Raw genomic sequence first — 20,795 nt, forward strand, 5'->3', positions numbered from 1 at the left:
AGGGTTGCGACGTCATTAAGTGTTATCGCAGATCGTTAATGTCGCAAATCGCAGATTGCTACTATCGCAGATCCCAGATTTCATTCAATTACTTATGTTGTTTCATGCGACGTTGCAATATGCGACGTCGCATATCGGCGGTCGGCGGCTTCGTTAAGATTTTCTTTTTAAGAGCACTTTGAATGTATGCGACGCGATGAACTTCGCGTCGCTTCTTCGCAGCTTGTTTTTTGCGCTTAGGAAACGATTCACTCTCTCTTCGCGATGCGATCAAGCTTTAGGGAGCCTAAAATACAAAAACTTTAACAAAAATATTTTTTGGATTTTTTGTTCAGGATCCCCCTTTGCTTGGTGTTATTGCTAATATCAAACAAAGAGGGGGGGTGTTGGTGACCACCACAATGGCGATTCATTGTGAAGAACCAGTTATCTCTGCTTTTCTATTGCGTTTTCACTTCCAAAACAGAAAAATTTTCGTATGTCTAAATTTTGTTATGGACAGATAGAGTATATTACCCCTTATCCTGTCAATGATACTTTGTCACAACCTTTTTGTTATTCCGATTGTCTGCTTCATCTGGGTTAGTTCTTGCATTCATACCAGACATTACTCGGTCTTTTTAAAGATAAAATAAGGTCTTCTCTGTGTACTGGTTTTCTAAAGTATGCTCATTTGTCGTAGGTAGAGCCTCTGCTGCCCGCAAGCATCCATAGCCTCGACAGGGTTACCATGTTATCCAGCAATGATCCTTTTTCTTGCTTGAGGTTATTTACAGCATTCCAGAGAAAAATCCTTTTGACACTTTTTCCTTTTTTATTCTCTAAAGAACAATGTCTTGGTTTCGTGGCCAAATTATGACACATTCATTCACTTGATTTACACTTTTGTTGAACAAGTTGGCTCGTGATGAGACCCCTTGTCTTTTGATTGCAACAATCTTGAGTCGTTGCCCTGTTTTGATAGATAGTATTTGGCAAAGTCAGCAAGTTATAATATATGTGATCATGATAAGCCGGCTCGTGATGAGACCTATTATTCTTTGAGATATAGTGTTTTCTCGTATTGTTTCTCTGGATGCTACGATTTCCCTCAGCAGGGAGGAAGTCATTGTTTTTCCTTAAGAAAGCTCTGGGCGACAATAATAGAGTTTGAAAACAACAGCTTTACAGAGAATATTTATTTTATTATTGATGATACCTTTCATTGTGTTGGCATAAAACAATATTTTACCAAAAGGCTTTCATCCAAGATTTTTGAAGTTGAAACTAACATCATATTCAAGCTAAAGTTAACTCTATTTGTCAATAATAAAAGTCAGATTTTTCGAAAAGTTTTGCTATTTATACAAGTGAAATCAAAATCTGATAGAGAATTGGTGTGCTCTTTCATGAATCCTATTTATGATCATTCACAACCAGTCTTATTTATAAGAAAAGAAAAACAAAAATAAAACTAAAACTATCCTACAAAAATAGAAGAATGACCTTCTATGGACAATACATTTTGAGAATTTTTCCATTCACAGGCAGAGAATCTCTCCTGCCTGTTAAATCCTGCAACACAAAATTTGATGGGCCTATGACCTCTACAATCTGAAAAGGACCAAGCCACAGCTTCTGGAATTTCGTATGTTTGCCCTTTTCTTCATGAGCCTTATCCCATTTTAAAACTAAATCTCCCATCTGAAAGTTTTTTCTGGTCATTATGTTTGAGTCAAAAGAGGATTTTATTAGCACTTGGTGGTGAGCATGGGTTTTCTTAGATTGTTCTCGTCATTCTTCTAGTTTGATTATTTCCATTTGTCTCAATTGTAAGGAGGAAGTAGGTACTTCATCGATGTATTGTACTAAGGAAAAAGAGGGAATGACTAAGTGAGTAGGAAGAACTGCTTCTCTCCCATAAACTAAATTAAAGGGAGAAGTGCCGATAGAAGCTTTCTTTGTAATTCTATCTGCCCATAAGGCATTTACTAGCGCTTTGTGCCAATTCTTTTGGTTTTGGTCGACTATCTTTTTAATAATCCTGATTAGGTTCTTGTTTGTTGATTCAGCCAAACCATTACCTTGCGGATAGTAGTTGGCAGAATACTTCAGTTTGAACCCTCTTTTAAGCGCAAACTCAGTCATTGTATTTCCAGAAAAATATGATGCATTATCAAACATTAAGGTCATTGGCAATCCAAACCTAGTGATGATAAATTGATCTATGAATTCAATAATGTTTTCAGAATTAGCTATCTTGAGAGGAACTGCTTCTACCCATTTGGTAAAATAGTCAGTTGCCGTGAGTGTTGTAGGGAAAAGTATCCGACTCGGATGACCCTATCCCACTCTAAGGGTGATAGTACCTCAGCAACAACTGCAACGAAAACTACTTAAGGTTTACTTCTTTATGAAAGCAAGAGAGAATGAAGAAATGCACTAACCGTTGCCTTGCGCTTAATGTCGAATCCAAACTCTTCTCTTTGCTGCTTGCTCCCAGCTCCTTGCTCTTTTGTTGGCCCGGCTACAATGAGATCCTGCAAAATAACAAAGAAGGAAACTACAAGAAGCATGCAATCATAACTGATTCAAGGATTAGCATAAATCAAATATACAATTATCACAATACATCATTGAAACAAGTGCATATAGAAGAACCTCAATAGCTTTTATTAATAGAAGAAGTAAAGTTCTGAGAAGGTTACAACCATTGAAGGCCCAAATCCAGCAACACCTCCCAGCAGAAAGAATTTCTCCTCTTCACCTCCTTCAAGCAATCACCCAATAGTTCTATAGTGAAACCAACAGCATATCATTACTTTGCACAAAATTCCAGCCTCTTGAGCTCATAGGAGAGAGCTCAATATATAGATGAATTGAGAAAGGATGAGTCAGCTTGCAACTGATGTGTAGCTGCCTTGTGTCCTCTCTCTCTTCAGTTGATCTTCAGTTCTTGAGTCCACTTGGAGAACCTTGCTTCCACTTGGAGAAACAGAGCCTCTGACTCATCACAAGGCGAAAATCCCTGATCCAAGTGTCATTTTTGGAATATTCCAGAGCAATGACTCAGTGTGCCACTTGTCCCATCTCGCTCAACGCAGGTGGCCTTTGTTCTACCTGCTTTGCAACGCAGGTACACCATGGAGGAGTTGAGTTTCAGCGCAGAAGCCTAGTGGAGCACCTGCTTTGATTTCAGGATTGCTTGTTTTTGAGTGTTTTCAGGTGGAGAACTGATCTGAGAGCTGTTGGTTTGCTGACTTTGTTCCTCTAGGGGTAGGAACATCATGTTTAGGGACTTTGGATCCCTTGGATTATTGACAATTCATGCCCGATGCTGCCAGGCACAAAATTGTCTATAACAGATGCCCCCTAAAGTATGAGGTCATTTATCGGGTGAAATGCTTTATTAGGAGGATCCGAAGTTCATTCAATCTGCTGAGAAGTGTCCTGTAATAAGATACAATACATTACATTACTTTTCATTCTTTTTCATGATCTAGCTGAGGCGGGCATTCCCATGCTCAGCTTTATAAATTCATTTTGGTACATAGCACAGACGATCGTCTGATGATAGACTGATAATTCTCTGCTGAAATTATCATCCTTTGAGAAGGATGATCATCTGCTGCAATGATGTACATATCAAATGTCTTTATATCCTAAATATATATCGCAGCCCGGATGGATGAAACTAGATCTGGGGTCTTCAATCTCTTCCGATCTTCACTCGATGCACAAGTCGATCCATGTGAGAATTTCTTGAAGTCGAACATGGAAAGGCATCGCTTGATTACCGGTCAATGATGTAAACCGTTAACAAGCGTGAGAGGAATCACCGATAAGGATGATGACCCTCAAGGTACGGCAGTACAATTCACATGGTGGGAATAAAGGACTTGGCGTCGACCACCATGCAAAATCTTCTGGTCGAAGGTCATTGATGTATACCTGTCGCTGGAAGTGAGAAACTTGCCATTGAGGCATGCAAGCTTCAAAGTACTGAAGGGGGTGTTCCTAGATCAACTCCTTGGATAATGAGCTGATGTCGACAAGGAGCGATCCGTCAAAGGAGGGCCTTAATGAATCCCACATCAGTGACACGAAACGGAGCTAGTGATTGTGATGAGGTGAAAACAAATTGTGATGTATGATTCAGGGTGGCGGTCATGAAATGGATGAAGGACAATGTATGGCAGTGGATGGGACACGGTTGACTCTTTGCAGAACAACATCTCTTGAACATATAACGACACTGATGTGATGGATCGGTAGCATTACCCCAAATGTGGATGGTGTGGCGAGGACCATGGTGATGAGACCGGTGAATGAAACAACCCAACTCGATGTGATACGGAGGACAAAGTGTCATGTTCAAGAGCGACTTGCTACCATTAAAGCTGTGAGGTTCTCCCAATTTTTCCCCAGTCATTGCTGACCAGTACCTCTTTATTTTTGTCAAGCTTGAGGAGGATAACATATGCTTGTTCTATAACCTGCCCTTCGGGCAAGCCCATCGCTATGTTTTAACGAGCCTAGCGATAGTGAAACTCGTTCTCGTCTAAAGACAAGTTTGTCGCTATTTAATGAATTTAACAAGTCTAACGACAAGGATAACTCGGTCCTTTTCATTTTTAGAGAGTCTGAAAAGGTACATAAAGTCAACTCCAGAATTCCTTTTTCGTCATCTAATCCCTTAAGTCCGAAAAAGTATAAAACAATACAGAAGGGATGAATTTTCGATTGCTTTAACGAGCCGAACAAAACAAGCGCTCGATCTTTTTGTGCAATAATCCCTCAGGTCCAAAAAGATTAAAATCTAGAGGAGGGATAGCTTTCTGGTCGCTTTAACGAGCTGGAAGGCCAAAACTCGGCAATCTTTTCATATTTTACGATTCAGTGAAAAGAGCTTAAAGACGACTCGTCTTTTGAAGAACGAGTGATGAACAGGGCAGCAGCAGATTCCAGGTACAGGTTGGAATATTCCAATCACGGCAGTGTCACAAGGATGGCTTAGTGAAATCACTCTTCGCAGCTGTTCCTCAAAAGAGGGTAAACAATCATATGGAGATGAACGATTGGCCAAATGAACGGATGGAGGTGAGACTGCAAGAACACGACCAAGGGCTTTAATATGGCTGTCAAAGGTTACATTTACCAAGGTTATTTACCGGTTCATTTTTTCTGGGTGAGCTTGAACTCTAGGGAAAGATTGCTCACAACTTATGTTTATTTTTTAACGAGCATGAACTATGTGCTAAAACTGCTCGGATCTTGCGTTTATTTTTTAACGAGCATGAACATTGCTAAAACTGCTCGATTATACCAGTCTTAATACAAGGAACGTCTCAGGTGAGGTAGTCATATTTAAGGAGCTATACCTTACTAGTTACTCCAATTTGGCAAGTTTTAACTTTTTCCCCACATCCTTTCTTTATGCAAGCTGGAAACGGCTAATCCTACGAGTTTAACGGGTTAGACCTACAGGTTTAAAGGGAGGACCTAAAAATTTAAAAAATAAATAGTCGTCCCATGCTTGCACTCCAAAAGGTTTGCATGCCCCCAGGTATAAAGTATAATTTCGAGGCGCTGCCTCTTTCTTATTACCCGAAAAATGGTTCTATTTGCTGCCGCAAACTAAACTCTTTTTTCCGGCGATGTCTATCATTAGGTTGCTAAGGATGGTGACTACTTGTTGCAGCAATTTCATCTCTTTCTTTGGAGGTTGCCCCTACTTATCCTTCAAAACATATGTTTTAATGGGTGAGGCTTGCCTTCAAAGATGGTGGCTACTTGCCGCCACAAATGGATCTCCTCCCTAAGGAGAGCCTACTTTTTAGACAAAGGGAGCGAGAAGCTGATTATCTCACTCACATAACTTTGACAAAAGGACTTTATCCTAGAACAACCCTCTCTTCCTTCTTTCGGACGGGGTACGGACTAGTCCCATTCTTCTGCGGAAATTAACTTTATACCCAAGGTTTCCTCTGCCCAAGGCAGGCCAGGGTGCATGCCCCCTGGGTCCCAGTTACATCTTTCCGAATCACTCGCATTCATCGGGAAGTAGAACCGGGGGTGGAGGCATTCCTTGAGTGAATAAACCGTTAAGGGATGGTATTTGACTATTTACGATGCGTGATCCTGGAAATGAAAGTTGGTCTACGAGCTTTACCATTCTTCCTTCGTGCGGAAAACACATAACTCTGAAGAGTGAGGACACTATCGCCTCCATGCAATATATATAGTCTCGTCCAAGGAGTAAGTTATACACCAAGGGTCCCTGGATGACCATGACGTTCATATGAACTGTCTTCCCTTTCAATGTAATGGGAACATTGGGGAGAATCCCTAACGGGCGACTGGTTCCTTTATCGAAACCTGATAGATTTCTCATCTCAGGTAAAAGCGCTGGGGAAACCAGTGCTTTCCAAGAAATAGAGGAAAGGATACTCACAGATGCCCCTTCATCAATGATAGTTCCAGCCATCACCATTCTGTAGATTTGGACGATGATTCTGAATGGGATACCGGCTGGTAACCGGGGTCTGCCTAGTTGATTCCAATCAAAGGACACAACCAGGTTGCTTGGTGGTGGGACCGAATACACGGCCGGATACGACCCTGACGATGTTCCTTCCTGCGATAAAGGAATGGGCGCGTTGCCCTGATGCTCGTCAGAGTCTGTGTTGATGAAAAGAATCTGGATGGTGTCATCCTTGTTCTCTTCAGATAGGGTGTCATTTGAAGATGAATCTTCAACGACGGTGTCATTTGGGGATGAAACCTCTGAAGGAAGAACCGGGTCAACTGTCATTTCGACCTTTAGACTTTCGTCTGGTCTGGATTCAGTAGGTTCATTCTCAATGACCGACACTTCAGCTGACCACTTGATCGGGCCAGCTGGATTTTCAACTATCGAGGGACTTGGCATGAGTTTTTGGTATCCAGGAGGAAGTCGTAACGGTGAAACCGGACGATCTTCCAAAACTCTCTTCGCCTCATCTAAGAATGGACAACGGTGGATGGCGTGATCGCCTTCACACAGTCTGCAGGGTGATCTTGGTCTCCCTCTTTGTCCTTCACTCTTGCTAGTTGACGGAATGCAATCAACATGTCTATCAGAGGTTGATGCTACCGGATTGTGCAACCTGGGGGACCAGTCCCTTAGTATCCAAGGAATACAAGGACAGTCACGGTGGAAGTGGGTCCCTTTGCAAATGACACATGGTGATTTAGGCCCAGTCGGTGCAGTGTGTGGATTTTTGTCAGATGTCTTTCGCTTGCCCCCAGTCGCCTTCGCCTTAGGCTCCTTCCGCTTCTTTTCTTTCTTCTTCTTCTCCTTCTTCTCCATGGGAGGCTGACTTTTGCCGGCTCTACCTTGCGAAGATGAAGGATCAGAGGAAGAATTGTGATAAGTGGAAGGCTGGTAGGTAGCTCTAGACTGGTCTGACTGTTGATTCGACTACTCAGGATTAGTGGTGATCTGAACTACATTAGTTGAAAAAAGCCATACAGGTAGGCCAATTTTCAATCCTGGAAGTGACAATGTGGCCATATGAGGTGCACCAACATCTCCCCAAGAGGAGAAGGGATTGGGACTTCCACCAAGGTGACTTCCTTGGTTGGTGGGCTCCATACTTTTCAACTGAAAGATCAACGTGGGAATAACAGGTGATTATGTTCCGATTAAAATAAATTTTATTAACGACGCTTTAGACACAACTTTGCTTTTTCATGTTTTAAGAGTCGAGAAAAAGCTAAAGATGACTCTAGTCTCCTTCGATGTTTTAACGAGCCCGAAGTGACAAATGCTCGGATGGACTTTTTCAGTTATAGAGTTTGAAAAAGGCCAAAAGAAACTTCTCTGGAGTTCTAGGCAGAGGGTGTGCCAAACTTTTCGCGAAACCACAAAATACGTTTTACGGTACGGGTGGTCGATCTTCGTGAATGTTGTGTTCACTGCATCGCAATCAGTAGGGCGGCCGACACGGCTTCCTATGGATAAAGGCTTTGTTCCTATAGGGGTCTCCCAATATATACGCGACGGTACGTGGGAGCACAAGTCCGTATTAGTGCCACCGACTCTCAGGAGGAATCACCCACCTTCGTAGAGATCGACAGACACTATGTTTAACGACGCCGGAACACGTCTCTACCTAGACCTCTATGTGTTTGCGTTATGTTACAAAGCGTTGTTATGTAAATTGAATTTATTTTAATGTTGATCTTGTTTAGCAGTTTGCCTTTAAGGATCACCACGAGATGTATGTAACAAATTCCTGAATGCAATCTAAGATGAGAAGCAAACTTTTCAATCTTTCAACTTTGAAAATCTTAACTACTGAGGGAAAAGAAAGGCAAATCTTTTCACACAGATCATAGAGCACACACTAATGCAATTTTTCCTAAATCAGCATGCAAACAGTCAAATGAAAAATGCACAATGCATGTATTTTCTTTTCCCTTTCTTAATGTTGATGTATTACAAAAAGAAAGTTGTTATATAACTTTGATTTCGATTTAAAGCGAAAGTAAACAAGCTAGTCCAAAATCAAAAGACACCTTAAGATTTACTTGTTTAATCACTGGAAATACATGAAATCAAACCATAATGACGAAAGTAAAAAGACTAATCAGCTATGGACAGCAAACAAGCTAACTCTTTAGACCAGCAAAATGCCTAACACAGGTTCGGATCTAAGAGGCCAAAGAAAGACTAGTTCACTTTCGTTATGGGAAATTGTAAATGATGTAAGAAATACAAAAGAACAAGTACAATTTCGTTATATAACAGAGGTGGAATGATGGCATGTAAGGTTGGTTTCAGAATAGGTACAAGACTGACAACTAGCAGCAAAATCTATAGTGAAAACAGGCAAGAAAAAGGGAGGAAACCCCAACTGCACAAGGCAAAATTGGGCCAACGCAGGTGCTGCACAGCCAGTCTGGCTCTCAGCGTAGGTAGCCCCTTCGGGACCTGCGTTGCAAAGCAGGTAGCCTATGTACTACCTGCTTTGGAAAACGAAAGTTGCGTTTTCACAGTTTCCGGGTCACAATTTTCTCAAAAAATCACAGTTTTTGCTCAAATCAGAAGCTATCAGTCAAGCACACACTAAGGGATGACAAGGAAGATGAAAAGCTATCACTAAGAGCTTACAAGGATCCTTGTAGATCAGCTCTTCAAATCATGAACATGCTCAGAAATGAGCTAGAGTAGCTGCCCTCTACTTCGCTTTTGATATAGTCAAAAGCTTTTCGATTTGGTACTCTTTTGTTCAGGAAATGAATAGGAAAATACTACAAACAATCAAACAGATACGATCCCCAGCGGAGTCGCCAGTTTGTTGTAGGGAAAAGTATCCAAATCGGATGACCCTATCCCACTCTAAGGGTGATAGTACCTCAGCAACAACTGCAAAGAAAACTACTTAAGGTTTACTTCTTTACGAAAGCAAGAGAGAATGAAGAAATGCACTAACCATTGCCTTGCGCTTAATGTCGAATCCAAACTCTTCTCTTTGCTGCTTGCTCCCAGCTCCTTGCTCTTTTGCTGGCCCAGCTACAATGAGATCCTGCAAAATAACAAAGAAGGAAACTACAAGAAGCATGCAATCATAACTGATTCAAGGATTAGCATAAATCAAATATACAATTATCACAATACATCATTGAAACAAGTGCATATAGAAGAACCTCAATCGCTTTTATTAATAGAAGAAGTAAAGTTCTGAGAAGGTTACAACCATTGAAGGCCCCAATCCAGCAACACCTCCCAGCAGAAAGAATTTCTCCTCTTCACCTCCTTCAAGCAATCACCCAATAGTTCTATAGTGAAACCAACAGCATATCATTACTTTGCACAAAATTCCAGCCTCTTGAGCTCATAGGAGAGATCTCAATATATAGATGAATTGAGAAAGGATGAGTCAGCTTGCAACTGATGTGTAGCTGCCTTGTGTCCTCTCTCTCTTCAGTTGATCTTCAGTTCTTGAGTCCACTTGGAGAACCTTGCTTCCACTTGGAGAAACAGAGCCTCTGACTCATCACAAGGCGAAAATCCCTGATCCAAGTGTCATTTTTGGAAGATTCCAGAGCAATGACTCAGTGTGCCACTTGTCCCATCTCGCTCAGCGCAGGTGGCCTTTGTTCTACCTGCTTTGCAACGCAGGTACACCATGGAGGAGTTGAGTTTCAGCGCAGAAGCCTAGTGGAGCACCTGCTTTGATTTCAGGATTGCTTGTTTTTGAGTGTTTTCAGGTGGAGAACTGATCTGAGAGATGTTGGTTTGTTGACTTTGTTCCTCTAGGGGTAGGAACATCATGTTTAGGGACTTTGGATCCCTTGGATTATTGACAATTCATGCCCGATGCTGCCAGGCACAAAATTGTCTATAACGGTGAGGATATACCTATGCTGCTTGGAAGAGTGAGGAACGATCTCACCTATTATGTCCAGGCCCCATTGACTGAACGGTTGCTCAATGTTAACCGGCTGCAGTGGCATGGATGACTTCTTTTATTTCCCTGCAGCAGTCTGGCAGATTTGGCATTTCCTTACGTAATTGTATGATTCTTTGAACAGCGTGGGCCAGTAATATCCTGCACGTAAAATTTTACGTGTGGTGGCTTCTCCAGCATAGTGTCCACCTGCTGGTCCATCGTGGAGTTCCTGCAAAACCTTTTCGGCTTCAGTTTTCTCAAGACACCTAAGAAGCACAGAATCGTAATTCCTTTTAAACAGAACATCATTTATGAGCTGGTATTGTTTAGCTTTCAATCTCAGGGCTCTCTTCTTGGTGTGATCCAGGTGAAATGGAGCATACCCGTTCTTAAGAAAATAAATGGTGTCAGCATAAAATGATTCTGCGTCGTTTAGGCTTACCTCATACGCGTGTACCTCTTCAGACGAGTTCTCAGGAATTTGCGATGCTCCAGCCAACATCTTGCAGAAGCCTTGACCTCTCACGATGTGTGCTGGCTTGATCTCAAGATCGTATTCTTGTAAGGCGGTGATCCAATTCGCTCTCTTTTCGCCCACATCCTTCTGTATCAGGAGGTTTCTTACCGCTGGAAACGGTACTATGACTTTGGTATGGGCTTTTAGCAAGAAAGGTCTGAAATATTTGATTGCTTTGAAAACGGCATATGCCTGTTTCTCCATGTCTGAATAATTGAGTTCAGCACCTTGTAAGTTCGAGCTAAAAAATGCAATTGGAGCTTCTGCCTTTTCTTGATTCGCTTGAGTTAAAATCGCAGCATAAGATTTCTCTGAGGCAAACGTGTATAAGATAAAAGGTTCTGAAAAAATTGGGGTTGCTAAAGATGGAGCGTTGATGATGGCTTGTTTGATCAAGTTGAATGCTTCATGCTCATCTAGACCCCATTTAAAATTTGAATTCTTTTTTATCATTTTTTGCAAAGGAGAAATAATACGTGAAAAATCCGGGACAAACCTTTTTACAAAATTGATTTGTCCCAGGAAAGATTGCATGGTCTTTTTGTTATGGGGCATGGATATTTCAGAAATTTCTTTGATTCTGTCAGGTTCAATGTGAATACCAGATTTTGACACTATGAATCCTAGAAATTTCCCTTCACTTAATGCGAAAAAAGATTTCTTCGGGTTAAGTGAAATCCCATACCTTAAACATCTTTGAAAGATTTGTTTCAAATCTTTGAGATGGTCGCTTCGGTTCTTGGAGTACACTGTTATATCGTCCAGGTAAATCACTACCGATTTATTGACTAAACCTTTAAATGCAATGTCCATGGCTCTCTGAAAAGTAGCGTCGGCATTGATCAGACCAAATGGCATCTTCCGATACGCATAGGTACCCCATTTAGTTCGGAAGGTGGTTTTTAACTGATCATCGGGATGTACCAGCACTTGATTGTATCCTGAAAATCCATCCAGAAAAGACATTAACTCTGAGCCTGCTACTGCCTGTAATATTTGCTCCATAGGTGGGAGGGGAAAATTGTCTTTCTGACAGGCTTGGTTGAGATTCCAGAAGTCGATACAGATCCTAATATCTCCGTTTTTCTTTCTAACGGGTACCATATTGGATACCCATTTGGAATGTCTGACCGGGAAAATTATTCTGGCTCTCAACAACTTATTCAGCTCAGTCTTTATCTGATTTTCTAAGTTGGGGTGGATTTTCCTGAGCTTCTGTTGGACATGTTTTTCATTGTCAATCATAGGGATAGTGTGTTGAATGATAGAAGTGTTGTAAGTCTTCAGCTCATCGTAATTCCAGGCAAAAACATTTTTGTACTGTCTCAGAAGACGGATATATGCTGATTTTTCTTCAGGGGATAGGCCCTGGCCTAGATTAACATTTTGTGGCTTCTCATCGGTTCCTAGGTTCACTGATTCATAGTTCAGAGTTGAACTGTAGAGTTTGGCATTAGCTGACCTTTTGAACCGACTTTTCAAATCATATAAGTCTTCTAACTTGACCACCGATTTGGGTATAACATTATCAGTGCTACTTTGCTATATTTGGTGATCATGACAATCTTCGTCAATTATCTGGTTTGAGTAGGATCCTTCAGAAGTGAGGAAACTTACGATGTCAGGATCGTCGTTGAATACTCTCCAGTTGGTGATGTTGTCAGGGATGGATGGTCTAAAGATTAATTCTATTGAGAATCTATCTGGACTGAAATCTTCGGAGGGAATAAGTCTAGAGGCTACATTAGCTAACAGGTCTGCGCTTGCATTTTGGAGTCTCGGGACTGACGAAATATTGAATGCTATGAAATGTGCAGTCAGATCTTGTACTAAAGATTGATAGTGTTTCAAATGACTTGACAGGCAGTGTATGGTGTTACGTACCTGTTTGACGACAATCTCAGAATCTCCAAAGACTTGAAGATACTTAACGTTTAGCCCGATTGCTTTGTATAGGCCTTGCACCAATGCCTCATATTTCGTTGTATTGTTTGTACAATCAAACTCAAGTCTGAATGTAAGCATGGTCTTATTTCCATCTGGGCTAAACAGAATGCATCCTGCTCCTGCTCCCTCGTTGGATTTAGAGCCATCAAAATATAATTTCCAAAATAAAGATGTATTTACAGGGTTATCTAAAAAATTAACACATTTTGAATCATCAGTTTGGGAAAAGTTTTCTACTTGGGACAAAACTGAATTTTCCAAATAAGGTGAAATATGAGCAGTGAAATTACCGAGGAAAGAATCTACCGAGTAGTTGCCTATGATACTGTTGTTGTATGCTATTGCTTCATTCTCTCCTTCCAATTCCGTCACTATGTATTTCTGGTGCAACTCTCGTTCAACCTTTATTTGATTTGGTTTACCGTTGTAGGGTAACCACATGTGCGACCAGTCGGTTGAAAAATATCCGTGAAGTTTTTCGGACCAGTCCCTGCTAAGAATCAAACCATAGAATTCAGGGATATCAGCCACTAGAATGTCGATAACCTGGCATACCTTGGGGTTAGACGACAGTCTTATGGTCACCTGATTAAGTTCGCCTATCACTTCGACTTGCGATCGATCAAGTTGAACTATGCGCACTGCGGATTTTTGCGGTTGAACATTAAATTTGGCACATATTGACCTAGGTAAAATATTGGTTGAAGCACCAGAATCAACCAAGAAATTGTGCACGTTTTTATTGAAAATTTCATAAGTGAGGAGAAAAGGAGGAGTATGAGATCTAGATCTTCCTCCAATCAAGGCGATGTCATTTGGATCAATCTTATTGATCGTGTTGGTTGGAGGTCTTCCCATGTTGTGGGAGGCTACAGCCGTAGGTAAAGGTGCAGTAGGCACGGCATGTAATTCTTTCATCATTATTTTCTGTTGATGTTTCAATTTTCTCAACTCGTAAAGAGTGATATTAGCCCTAGTATTTTTCATGTCATCGATGATGTTATACTCCATTTCATCCGACACTATCAGTGTTCTTGATGGAGGTGATTGATCTGATTGGACTGGGCTAAATTGGGTCGCTCTAGCAGTTGTTTTCTTTGTTGTGACCTTATCTTTTGTTGCAGGGCTTGCGCCCTTCTGTTTAGGGGTAGTTTGGGGAGGATCAAGTTGATTTTTGCTTCGTGTGCTAACCATAAATGCTTCTTGATCTTCTTCTTGTGGGAGGATGAAATCCCACATTCCTTGTAGTTCCACCACTTCTTCATCGTCGGTCTGTGCTTCGATGGTATTCTCTTCTTCTTCTTCTTCAGATTCAACGTTTGAGACAGCATTGGGTGGCTTCGTCTCCATGGGAGGATTTCTTTTAAAAGTCCTGAAAGGCTGTTTTGAAGACGTTTATGCTACTTGTTTTCTTATGTCAATCATCTCATTGGACATGGCCTTTAATACTTTTTGTAATCCTTCCATATCGAAAGGATCTTTCGTTTGTTTCTTCTTGGTGTCTTCTTTGAAAGATATTTTCTTAGATTTACGTTCTTCAATTGCAGATCTCTTTTCTAGGGCTACTACGCGCTTTTCTACTGCTAACGCCTCTGTTAAGTTTTCAACTAAGGTGGTCTTTCTTGCCCTATCCACGAAGATGGCCAAGTTTGATGGTAAGGCCGTGATATACCATTCACATCTTACTTCCTCGCTGGGTTGGGAAGCAGCGGGAATTTTGTTGAGGATATTATTGAACCGTAAATTGAAATCTTTAATGGGTTCTCTAACCTCGGCTTTAAGATTGGATAAGTCTTTGATCAATGTCGCTGTTGATCTATCATCACCGAACTTGGTAAGAAATTGACTTTGAAAAATTTCCCAACTCGTGATAGATCCGGAAGGTAACGAAAAGTACCATGACCCGGCTGTTCATTGCATTGTATAAGGAAAAAGCCGGACAACAGCATCTTCGTTGGTAACTCCGTTGAGATTAACAGAAAGCATGAAATTATTGATATGTTCTTCTGCTAGCATGCCTGTTTCTGGATTGAATTTAGGTAGCCATTTCTCAGGATGGGCCGGTATTGGACTCAGGGGTGGAGGCATTAAAACTGCCCCAGGATTGTTCCATGGAGACTGGGCCATCATTGAGCTGCTAGTTAACAAAAGTGCAGAAGATGATCCCTGATGCTGAGAAGATGGAGATATTATGATCTTCGATGATTGCGGAGGAAGGGTTGTGGAAGATGGGTGAGTGATTTGGGGTGAAGATGAGGGTGGCTGACTTCGCGGTGAGGGAGTTGAAATGGACGAGGTAGATGAAAGAGTCTCACTATCAGACTCTGGAAGTGTTTTTCTTGCTCTTTTCCTAGTGGGGAGAGGGATTTCAGTTGGCTGGATGCCAAACTTTTCACTCTTCAATCTGGTCAGGGGATGAGCAAGGTTGTACTGCGAAGTCACGCTGCCTTTAGATTTATCAGACCTCTGAGTAAAAATAGAGAATCCCTAGAGTTTACGAATCAAAGTTTGAATTTCAGGGGGATCAATGATAAGTTGGTCTGATGTATTAGGGTATGTAGCAGTGGTGGATGCCCGAGCGACTTCTAGCTCCGAGTTTAATCGTACCGGAGAAGTCGGGGGAGTTGGTGAGGGCGATTTGCTCTCAGAATGGTATTTAGATTTTGATTTATGCGCCATTCATAGCTCGTGCCCTCCTTCTAGCGCCATTTTATGTTGAGGGCCTCGAAATCGGGTCGAAAACACAAGGGGGATACCCACCCGGTCCGGAACCTGGTTGGCGGCTCCTTGCCCGTTTGGAGTAGTGGGTCCGACTGGGGGTAATGGGACCAGTTTCCCAATGTAAGGGGTGTGTGTGTGTGTAGAGTTTGATGGTATTGATCTAGGGGTATTTTAAGCTAATTTAATTCTAACTTCTAAACTGACTCTATGCTATTGTAATCTAAAGAAAAACAACGCATCTAATCTACGCTAACCCGGGGTATTTTTCTTCTATTATGCGATCTAAAAAGATTTCGAACAATAGCTGGTAATAAAGATCATTCAGCTATCATAAGAATAGAAATCCATTAAGATAAACCATTCTGCATAAAAAGTTAGGCAAAACAGTTGTGAACAGCATATCGCATAATTTAGTTATTCATATGTTATGCAAAAATAAAAGACTCCACCGTACAGAAGTACCAAATGGTAATACACACATTCATACACTAACATATAAAGAACTCAGTTGCATATCACTTTAGGAATATAAGCAGAAATTTAGTCAAGAGATAAAAGTACCATTTATGACTGATTTCACTAATAGACTTCAAGCAATAACAATTTATCTCTACTTGTTCTAATATTTGCTAAGAGTACAGAAGTGCAACATCAGTAACAGACATTAAAATGCAAACATAAATAAATCTCGATCCATCCATTCATCAAAAACCCCCTCCGAGGGTGCAAAAGTGCATGTTCTGAGGACAAGTTTTTTGACAGGTTTCCAGACCCTTCTCCAAATGCCATGAGAAGGGTTAAATACTACTAACTAATTAATCTTAATTACACAAATTTAGGGAACGGCTTCAAATGACCGCCCTTTTACTAAAAGCAAATTTATTTCTAAAAATTGAATCTAATTTCTAACTGTTTCTGTATCTGCTCCTTAGTGTTGTAAGCAATGCAACGTTTGCCTGGGAAGATCCGGCTGGTTGTCTTCTCCTTTCGTTCGAGTGATAAAAGTAGAAACAACAAGAGTTGGCACCTCTTTCTGATGCACTAGAAGATATTTTCGAAAACCTTTCTCTAGCTGGGTGTATTCGCTGTGTGTATATTTAGTACAACCCAGATTTCTTTTGAATTGATCTTGTTGTTGCTATTTCGGTTTCCGGTCGTGCAAATGACTCAATGAGTTAGGAGTTGCATTGTCTGGACAATCCCCTGTGTCAAGAATTGCTTTCGTTCTTTGTTCCAGGCTTTTCTGGAGCGTCCTCCTTCTTTTGCGTTTCTCTTTTTGCTTTACCCGGTCTGAGCTTCAGGATCTTTTGCAAACACGCTCCTTTTGTGCGCCTTTGACTCTGAGTCTTGGATAGTCTATTTTCATCAGTGCCTGTTGAGTGATACTCTGGAATCAGCGGTCCTGTTGCATGCGGCATTCATTTGCGGAGGCATCTTCTCTCTGTTACCTCATTGGCGCCTTCCCCTTTTCCTTAGATGTTTCCTGCATATAGATTTATATCAGTTGCATGCCTTGCAGTTTACGCAAAGAAGAAGAGAAATGACGAACAGATTGACATGAAAGCATTAAGTTCTAATGAATGCATAATTCTGACACTCATCATTTCTTGACTCTTCGAGAAACGCGACACAATCATTCTTGGATACTCAAGCATGCGGCCATTAATTTCCCTTAAGGTGCGCGCTCAATTTTGGGTTTACCGTGTATGTCGGAGGATTCCTGCGATGAGTCCTTTCTGCGATTGGTATCACAGTATCGAGGGCTACGACGTCATTAAGTGTTATCGCGGATCGTTAATATCGCAGATTGCTACTATCGCAGATCGCAGATTTCATTCAATTACTTATGTTGTTTCATGCGACGTTGCGATATGCGACGTCGCATATCGGCGGTCGGCGGTTTCGTTAAGATTTTCTTTTTAAGAGCGCTTTGAATGTATGCGACGCGATGAACTTCGCGTCTCTTCTTCGCAGCTTGTTTTTTGCGCTTAGGAAACGATTCACTCTCTCTTCGCGATGCGATCAAGCCTTAGGGAGCCTAGAATACAAAAACTTTAACAAAAATATTTTTTGGATTTTTTGTTCAGGGTCCCCCTTTGCTTGGTGTTATTGCTAATATCAAACAAAGAGGGGGGGTGTTGGTGACCACAACAGGAGTATAACAGGCAGTGGAGGAAGCCTGTAGTAGTATTGTGAAGTTGGTCGTACCAGCAGAACTCCCTACAGCAGAAAAGATTCACCAACTGGCAGCTAGAGTTCACAGGACCCATGAGGAGGCTGCGAAGAGACAGTTGGAGTTGAACTTGTAGATAGCAGAGCTGTGATTGAAGGCGCAGTCCTCCATAACCCAGAAAGTCAGAGAGTAGCACCGCCAAGCCATTCAATCGGGGTTGATAGAGATAGATCACGATGTGCAAGATTGTACTGGCTTGTTGGACCAGTCTCTCTTAACGCTCACTTCAATCCAGGAGGACCCAACGCTACGGCAGTTAGAGACGGAAGCGCGGGAATTGCAGCAAGCTTATGACGATGTTTGGGGAACCACGCAAACGATCGCCCTTACCCAGTAATTGGCTAAGATAAGGGAGGCCCAAGATCTGAAAGAACGAACGGATGCCACGCGACAGAAATAAGCAGGGTTTAAATCACGCATCCAGCCATGGCTCGAGGAAGCGTTCACGGTCACTACCATGATAGAGAGAAAGTTGACCCAGATGCAAGACACATATGCTCAAAGGCACACGGATGTTCCTAACAATGATGCATCAAAACATTACGCACAACGGATACAACAGACAGCGGAGGAATGTGCTGCAGATGTAAACGAAGCACAGAAATTGCTAGATGAACTTCACGTGAAGATTACTACACCAGCCAGGTGACTCAGGTCGAGTCACGATGATTGTGTTGGGGGCTTGTTGGGCAGCGGATCCCCCGTGTAATGGTTTTGGGGCTTAAAGCCCACATTTTTGGGTACTGGATTTGTAAAATCTCCGCGAAGTGCACGGAGCACGAATTGTAATGGGTCAAGTCTAAGGGTAGTCCGCCCTAAAATATTGTAAAGTAATCTAGAATGTGTCGGCCTAAATAAGAGCAAAGCTCTAAGTGTCAAAGGCAGTTTTTTGGTAATGTAAGAAGTGATATGAATGTTTGAAGGTGATATTAGAGCTGAGTCCCTAAGTTTGAGTTGAGGGTGTAATAGGAGATAGAGGCTCTGCAGTTGTGTGTGTGGAGGTCTAGTAGAGTCCGCAACTATGCGCGCAGACCCCTTAAGCTGTGTGAGCAGGGTAGGAAGTGGATTGTAACTTAAAAAGGCATTAATAAAGATAAGTTGATTTTGGAATCTTGAGTATCTCTTTCTCTATTCTGGTTTATGCATCTCTTCACGCTTTATGATTACGCGCATGTATGTTTATGTTAAATGGTAACTAAGTGTACTGTGCTTTAGTAAGTTAACACAAGATCTATAATAATATTAAGCACAAGACAAGGGTAAGTTGCGTTCACGCTTGACTAAGATAGTTACTCTGAAAAGCCAGTTGCACAGAAGTAACATAGCCTGTAGGATCGATCCGCGAAACCCCAGACCACATCAAGACATCCCCAGGGTGTGGAAACCTGGTTCCAGCACCCTCCCATACTACCTCGGGTGAGACTTCAGTCTGCGCTCCGCGGACTGTTGCCAAAAGGGCCGGTAGTGTCGGGATTTGTTTGGCTAAAAATCACTGAACCTACATCAGGCCCCAATAAGCCAACAGGGTTGGAGCCCTAGAGGATTGGTGTCCTCAAGAAACCAGGTTGGAGCCTGTACCATAGAAGGGTTGGTGCCCTAGGGGTTGGAGCCTCTAAACTCAAGTTTGGTTCCTTAGGTAAGATAGGGTCGGTGCCCTAGAGGTCGGATCCTCACAAAAGTCCAAGTTGGTGCTTGGAAATAGGTTGGAGCCTGGGAGATTGAAGATCGGTGTCTTCATCTAGGGTTGGAGCCCTATATACATTCACTATACATTGTACATGATTTATTGTGAAAAATAAATTAATAAAAGAATTTATTGTTATTGTTCATTTTGTGTTCTAAATATAAATGATCTAATTGGTAAAAGTAACAATTGAAAATAAATATTGATTCACCCCCCTCTCATTATTTCGAACAATTGGTTTTAGAGCCAGTGCCATCACTCAAAGCTTAACAGCTTGAAGGTTGATCATTAGAACACAAATGGCAAAGCCAAGGAAGAAAGTCTCCAATCCTCCTAAAGATGTGTCTCCCTCAACCACCAAAATTAAAGTCAATCAATTCATGAAGGCTTCATTGTTCAATGGAAACTTTCATATATGGGAGGCAAGAATGAGGAATTTCTTAAAGACTCAAGGCATTGAAGTCTGGAAATCGGTGATTGTTGATAGCATGATGGATGGAGAATCCAAGGAACATAATACAAGAGCAATGAAAGCAATCTTGAATGGGCTACCTGATTCTATGAAGGCCAATTTTGAAAAATGTTCGTCAGCAAAAGGCATATGGGATAAACTTCATGATCTTCACTCAAAAGGAGCATTGAAAATGATCTCTAGTCAAGAAAATGATGGAAAACAATAAGGAAATCTAGAGCCCATCAAGGAAGGTGAAAATAAGAGTGATGACATCAAGGCTAAAGAATACCTAGAAGATGAAGAGAATGAAAAAGATTTTGAAGAAGATCTCCTCCCTAAACTTATGTCTACCATCAAAGAGATTAATGTAGGTTTTAACCCCGCACAGAAATTACCTGCATACGAATTCTAAAACACAAAAAATAAACAATGCGAGAGAATAACACATAAAACACATATACACAAAGGTTTTTCCCTGGAACCCAAAACTGGGACTACCAGCTTGATTTTTCATTATTATTCATTTCAATGTTACAATACATATTTATACATGCTGAAGCATCCAATGCCATGGACTGAAAACCATCGCGCCCAAAACCATGTGCGAAAACCATACGCAAAACCATAGGTAGGTTTGCCCAACTAATATAGGGTCCAAAAAAGTTTTCCCCGGGGCACTACCCCGGACTCAGTAGAGGGGGGATACCCGCCCCCCTCTAACCCCCCAGTTAACTAGGGGTGCTAGTCATGGAAAGAATATAACAGAACCCAACATTCTCCCACTTTTTGTTTTCTTTCCACATGGAGCCACAGGAGAGCTT

The sequence above is a fragment of the Pinus tabuliformis genome, chromosome 1_1 (genome assembly GCF_031772625.1).
Source record: "Pinus tabuliformis cultivar Carrire ecotype Pingquan chromosome 1_1, CPIR1, whole genome shotgun sequence".
Taxonomy (NCBI): Eukaryota; Viridiplantae; Streptophyta; class Pinopsida; order Pinales; family Pinaceae; genus Pinus; species Pinus tabuliformis.